Here is a 7,306-nt window from a genome sequence, read left to right as displayed (position 1 = left end):
GCTCTACTCACTGCACCACCTAGCTGCCCCAAATTAAAGGATTATTAATAACTTTGTGGAGAACAATTTCAATTCTGTGAAAAGTCAAGGATAAGGAGGAATTTGAGAATCTGACAGACAGAAGGATGGTAGTGTTTTAACCCACTTTTTTTCCTTCTTTTTTTTTTCTTTTCTCATATTTTATTATTTAATATTTTAGTTTTCTTTTTTCTTTTTTGCAGGGGGGGAAGGCAGGGCAATTGGGGTTGAGTGATTTGCCCAAGGTCACACAGCTAGTAAGTGTGTCAAGTGTCTGAGGCCAGATTTGAAATCAGGTCCTCCTGACTCCAGGGCCAGTGCTCTACTCACTGAGCCACCCAGCTGTCCCTATTTTAGTTTTCAACATTGATTTCCACAAGATTTTAAGTTGCAAATTTTCTCCCCATTTCTACCCTCCCCCCCACTCCAAGATGGCATATATTCTGATTGTCCCATTCCCCAGTCAGTCCTCCCTTCTGTCACCCCACTCCCCCCACCCCCATCCTCTTTCCCCTTACTTTCTTGTAGGGCAGCATAGATTTCTATGCCCCATTCCCTATATGTCTTATTTCCCAGTTGTATGCAAAAACAACTTTTTTTTGAGCATCTGCTTTTAAAATTTTGAGTTCCAAATTCTCCCCCCTCTTCCCTTCCCACCCACCCTCCCTAAGAAGGCAAGCAATTCAACATACGCCACACATGTATCATTATGCAAAACACTTCCACAATAATCATATTGTGAAAGACTAACTATATTTCCCTCCATCCTATCCTGTCCCCCTTTATTCAATTTTCTTCCTTGACCCTGTCCCTTTTCAAAAGTGTTTGCTTTTGATTACCTTCTCCCACTATCTGCCCTCCCTTCTATCATTCCCCCTTTTTTATCCCCTTCCCCCTACTTTCCTGAGGGGTAAAATGCCCAATTGAGTGTGTATGTTATTCCCTCCTCAAGTCAAATCCAATGAGAGCAAGATTCACTCTTTCCCCTTTCCTGCCCCCTCTTCCCTTCCAACAGAACTGCTTTTTCTTGCCACTTTCATGTGAAATAATTTACCCCATTCTATCTCTCCCTTTCTTCCTCTCTCAATATATTCCTCTCTCACCCTTTAATTTTTTTAGATATCATCCCTTCATATTCAACTCACCCTGTGCCCTCTGTCTATATATGTGTATATTCCCTTCAGCAACCCTAATACTAAGAAAGGTCTCATGAATTACACACATCATCCTTCCATGTAGGAACATAAACAAAACAGTTCAACTTTATCAAGTCGCTTATGATTTCTCTTTCTTGTTTACCATTTCATGCTTCTCTTGATTCTTTTATTTGAAAGTCAAATTTTCTATTCAGCTCTGATCTTCTCATCGAGAAAGCTTGAAAGTCCTTTATTTTATTGAAAATCCACATTTTGGGGCAGCTAGGTGGCACAGTGAGTAGAGCACTGGCCCTGGAGTCAAGAGGACCTGAGTTCAAATCCAGCCTCTTGACACATGACACATGTACTAGCTGTGTGACCTTGGGTAAGTTGTTTAACCCCAATTGCCCTGTCCAAAAAAAAAAAAAGTAAGTCCATGTTTTGCCCTGGAGTATTATTCTCAATTTTGCTGGGTAGGTGATTCTTGGTTTTAATCCTACCTCCTTTGACCTTAGGAATATCATATTTCAAGACCTACGATCCCTTAATGTAGAAGCTGCTAGATCTTGTGTTATCCTGATTGTGTTTCCACAACACTCGAATTGCTTCTTTGTGGTTGCTTGCAATATTTTCTCCTTAATCTGGGAACTCTGGAATTTGGCTACAATATTCCCAGGAGTTTTCTTTTTGGGATCTTTTTCAAGAGGTGGTCAGTGGATTCTTTCCATTTCTATTTTCCCCTCTGGTTCTAGAATATCAGGGCAATTTTCCTTGATAATTTCTTGAAAGATGATGTCTAGGCTCTTTTTTTGATCATGGCTTTCAGGTAGTCCAATAATGTTTAAATTATCTCTCCTGGATCTATTTTCCAGGTCAGTAGTTTTTCCAATAAGCTATTTCACATTGTCTTCCATTTTTTTCATTCCTTTGGTTCTGTTTCATAATATCTTGATTTTTCATAAAATCACTAGCTTCCACTTGCTCCAATCTAATTTTCAAGGTGGTATTTTCTTCAGTGGTCTTTTGGACCTCCTTTTCCATTTGGCTAATTCTGGCTTTCAAGGCATTCTTCTTCTCATTGGCTTTTTGGACCTCTTTTGCCATTTGGGCTAGTCTATTTTTTAAGGTGTCATTTTCTTCAGTATTTTTTTGGGTCTCCTTTAGCAAGTTGTTTACTTGTTTTGCATGATTTTCTTGCATCCCTCCCATTTCTCTTCCCAATTTTTCCTCTACTTTTCTTACTTGCTTTTCCAAATCCTTTTTGAGCTCTTCCACGGCCTGAGACCAATTCATATTTTTTCTTGGAGGCTTTTGATGTAGGAACTTTGACTTTGTTGACTTCTTCTTGCTGTATGTTTTTATCTTCTTTGACACCAAAAAAAAATTTTTTAGTCTGCATCTGGGTCTGAGTCTGTTTTTGCTTCCTGTTCATGTTCCCAGACAACCCTTGAGCTTTTCCTCAGGGTATGACTGCTTGTAGAGTAGAGAGTTCTTTGTCCCAAGCTATAGGGGCTGGACTGCTGTTTTCAGAGATACTTCTACTCCACCATCACCACAAGCTCTGCCACACCAGTGCGCCTCCCCCAAGAACTGCCAACTGGGATTGTGACCCAGATCCAAGCAGGGCACAGCAAGAGAACCTGCCTCTGTGCCTGCAAAACGCTCCTTGCACTCTCACTCAGATCCACTGCTTGATTCCTCCCACTGTGTGAGTCAGGGACTCAGAAAGCAGCTGACACTGGAGCTCTGGAGGCAGCCGCAGAAGCTTCCTGCTGCTGCCACCACCAACACTGCACCACCTCTGCTGCTCCCAGGGCTGGTGCCGGACCACTCTCTAACCCAATCCAGCAGTTTTCCCACTAACCTGCTCTGTGGTCTTTGGCGTCTGTGGTTTGAGAAGTCTGGTAACTGCCACAGCTCAATGATTCATGGCCTTCAGGCCTGCTCAGCCCAACTCCCAGTCTGGTTGGTCCTGGCACGGCCTATGCTAGGCTGTGCTCCACTCCCAGCCCCATATGATAGACCCTTCCCTGTGACCATCCAGGCTCTCCAGGGCTGGAGACCTGCTTCCCTCTGCTATTTCGTAGGTTCTGCAGCTCTAGAATTTGTTCAGAGCCATTTTTTACTGGTGTTTGGAGGGATTTGGGGGAGAGCTTAAGCAATTCCCTACTTTCCAGCTGCCATCTTGGCTCCGCTCCCTATAACCTACTTCTTACTGGGCTAAATGGTTAATAAACACTGAACTCAAGTTCCTGGACCCCTGGTGCTCTACTAACCTTTCCAGTTCACAAGTTTGAAGCCTAATCAGTTCTATCCAATCCTCCTTCACTTAAGGCAGGAAAAAAGAGATACAACATAAATGGAAGCCATGGTAGGGCCACTTGTTAATGGCTTCATGTAAATTAGGATGGGGAGAATAGGCTGCTGGTATTCTCCCCACCAGAAGGCTTATTTATAGTAATTATTGCCTCTTCACTCAAATGCAGCCAGCCAGGAAAGTGGGTTCACTTTAGCTAGTGTCCTTTTGAATGCACACTGAGCTCAGTCTCAGGAGACAAGGGGAAAGTAACAAATATTGGAGGGGATGTAGAAAAATTGTGACATTAATTCATTGTTGGTGGAATTGTGAACTGATTCAACCATTTTGGAGAGCAATCTGGAATAATACCCGAAGAGTCACTGAACTGCCTTTGACCTAGCAATACTGCTACAAAGTCTGTTTCCAAAGATGATTAGGGAAAAGGAAATTAATCTATATCTTCTAAAACATTTTTTATCAGTTCTCTTTGTGGTGGCAGAAAACAAAAAGGATTTTTTCCTTACCATAAGGCAAGAGAACATGAAACAGTAATAGAATATCTTCACATGCTCCAAAGTCCATGAGCATACTTACATTAGAATCTAATGATTAAACCATTTATCTCCTCATAAGGTCTAGGCTGTCATTGGCCATCTTCAAATTACTCCCTCTGTACTAGCTGCTTTCCTATAGCGTCCAAATTTGTCTGTTTCTCCCCCATTCTCAAAAAAACCTCATTTGAGTCTTCCATCCTATTAGCAATCATAGCTTGCCTCACTTTTGTGGCTAAACTCCTTGGGAAGGCCCTTGACAATAAGTATCTTCACCTTCTTTCCTCCCACTCTCTTCTTAACTCTCTTTAGTCTAGCTTCCAACCTCATGGCAGTTCCCCAAAGTTACTAATGATTTCTTAATTGCCAAACCTAATGACTTTTTCTTAATATTCATTCTTATTGATGCTGTTGATCTTCTTTGATAGTCTTCTCACAATATAATGAAGGAGATAACAAACAAAATGTACAAACGAGCTACAAATAGAATAAATAGAAAAAAATTAACAGAGGGAAGGCATTAGAATAAAGAGGGGTTGACAAAGACTTCCTGTAGAAAGCGATTTTAATTGGAACTTGAAGGAAGCCAGGGAATCCAAGAGGCAGGGATAAGAAGGGAGAAGATTTTTAGGACAGCCAAGAGAAAATGCCCAAAGCCAAGAGACAGAAAGTTCTGTTCATTTTGCTGCAAGGAGACCAGTGTCAATGGATCAAAGAGTATTGTGTCTGGGGGCAAGGTAGAAAAAGACTAGAAAAGTGATGGTAGGAGGGGTGCATTACTCTCTGAAGGGCTTTGAATACCAAAGGGAGGATTTTATATTTAGTACTGGAAGGGACGGAGAGTTGTTGGAATTTATTGATTAGGGGGCTGATGTGGTTGTTTCCTATACTTCAGGAAAATCACTTTAGTTACTGAATGAAGGATGGAGTAAGGAGAGATTTGAGGCAGGTGGGTCACTGCAATAATCCAAGATTGAGGTGATGAGGACCTTCATTAGAGTGGTGGAAGTAACAGAGTTGAGGAGGGGGCATATTTGAGAGATGCTCCAAAGGTCAAAGAATAGTCTTGGCAACAGATTGGATATGGGGGTGAGAGAGAATGAAGAATCTAGATGATACTCAGGTTTTGGATCTGGGGGAATGAGAAGATAGTGGTGCGCTAGACAGTAATAGGGAAATTTGGAATTGGGGAAGGTTTAAGGGGAAAGACAATGAATTCAATTTTGGACTGAGAAGGAAGAGTCTGATAGGTAGGGGGTGAACCAGGACACTTAATGGTGTTTAGAAAATCCAGAGGGAAGAGTTGTATCAAGAAGAGAGTGCCAAAGTAACAACACTGTCAAAGGCTGCAGAGAGGTCAAGGAGAATGAGCATTGAGAAAAGATCATTGGATTTGGTAATTAGGAGATATTGTTAACTATGGGAGAGCAGTTTTGGTAGAATGAAGAGGTTGGGAGATAGATTGCAGGGGTTTAAGAAAAGAGTGAGAGGAGAGAAAATGGAGGCACTTAATGTTTAGCTATAAAGGGTAGGCAGTATAGGATGATAATTAGCAGGGATGGAAGGATCAAATGAGGGGGTGTTGAGGATGGAAAAGTAGGAAGGGACCAGATTGTAAAGGGTTTTAAATGCCAAACAGAGGATTTTGTGTTTAGTTCTGAAGGTAATAGAGAGCCACTATATTTTGTTTAATAGTGGAGGGGTGTGACATGATCATTCCTGACTTTAGGAATATCACTTTAGCAGTTGATGGAGGATGGACTGGAACAAAAGTGACTTTTGGCAAGGAGAGAGAACTGTTTAGAAGAGGTGAGGGTTTGAAGATAAAGATAATGAGTTCCATTTGGACATGTTTCTATTGAGATGCTCATGAGACATGTAGGTTGAGATTTCCAAAAAAAGATGTTGTTGATGACAGACTGGAGGTAAAAAAAAGGGGTTACAGCTAAATAAATGCATCTAAGAATCACCACCATAAAGATTCATGGGAGCTGACAACATTGCCAAGTAGATAATATAGAGGGAGAAGAGAAGTGGGCCTTGGTCCTCATGGGATACCTAGGGTTGGTGGGTTTGACCTGGAGGAGGATGACACAAAGGAGATGGAGAAGGAGGAGCCAGATTAGAAGGAGAACACTGTCATAAAAACCTAGAGAGGAGAGAGAATCCAGAAGAGGGTAATTAGTAGTTAGTCAATAAGCATCTTTTAAGCACCTACTATGTGCTGGGCACTAGGAGTACAAAGAAAGGTAAAAGACATTTCCTTCTCTTAAGGAGCTCTCAGTCTAATGGTGGAAACAATGAGCGAAGAATTAAGTACAAACAAGCTATCTACAGAATAAATTTTAAGTAATCAGCAGAGGAAAGGTACTCTGATTAAGGGAGAACACAGAAGGCTTCCTATGAATGATGGGATGGACGTTAACTGGGACTTGAAGGAAGCCAGGGAATCCAGGAGGCAGAGATGAGGAGGGAGATCATTCCAGGCATGCAGAATAGGGAGTGAAAATGCCTGTATTTGAGAGATGGAGCATCTTGTTTAAGGAAGAGTGAGGAGGCTGGCATCACTGGATATTGTTGTTGTCGTTCAGCCAATGATATCAGGAGGGTGATGTCTTGACTTTTGAGTGAATTGGATTTGAGTGAGTCAGAGCTGTGCAAAGTCATCAGCCTCACTCCTGCTGGGTCACCAAAGTCCAGTGGCAAGACATAGGTCAGGATGACCGGACATGGCCCTGGATGCAGGGGGAGATCTCAGCCTTTTTAAACTAAGGTCTTTTCCAAGTCTCAGTTTGTCTGAGGCAATGCCCATTCAGTGATTAAAAGCTAGGTTAGAATTGAGACGAATGATGGCCTGTTTTGTTTTCCCGCAAGAATCAATCTGGGAGGGGAAGAACCTCAGAGTTTCTGGCCAAAACAGAAAACAATTGCTATTTTGCACTGGCTCAGAACCATCAAAACCCAACAGTGAGCAAGTGTGGCTTGGGCTAGGGCCTATTATTGGCCAATCAGTGAAAGCCAGAGTGATTTGGATTTAAAGGCATAGTCAAGTAGTACCATTTGAATTACAATGGTCTTTTTCAAAGCCTGTCTTTTCAGAGCTATATTTCAAGAAATCATAAGTGAAACTACATGAAATAAAGAGTTAATTATGTCAGTTTTTTGAAAAAAATAGTGATAGAATAAATAGGGAAGAAAAAAAAATCTAGCCCCCAAATCCCAAGATACCTTGCAAAGTATAAGCGACCAAAAATTATATTCCTTTGGAGAAAGCACCCACATGTAAGGGTATGACTCTCCAC

Source organism: Trichosurus vulpecula, chromosome 3 (genome assembly GCF_011100635.1).
Source record: "Trichosurus vulpecula isolate mTriVul1 chromosome 3, mTriVul1.pri, whole genome shotgun sequence".
Taxonomy (NCBI): Eukaryota; Metazoa; Chordata; class Mammalia; order Diprotodontia; family Phalangeridae; genus Trichosurus; species Trichosurus vulpecula.
Note: the sequence above shows the minus strand (reverse complement) of the source record.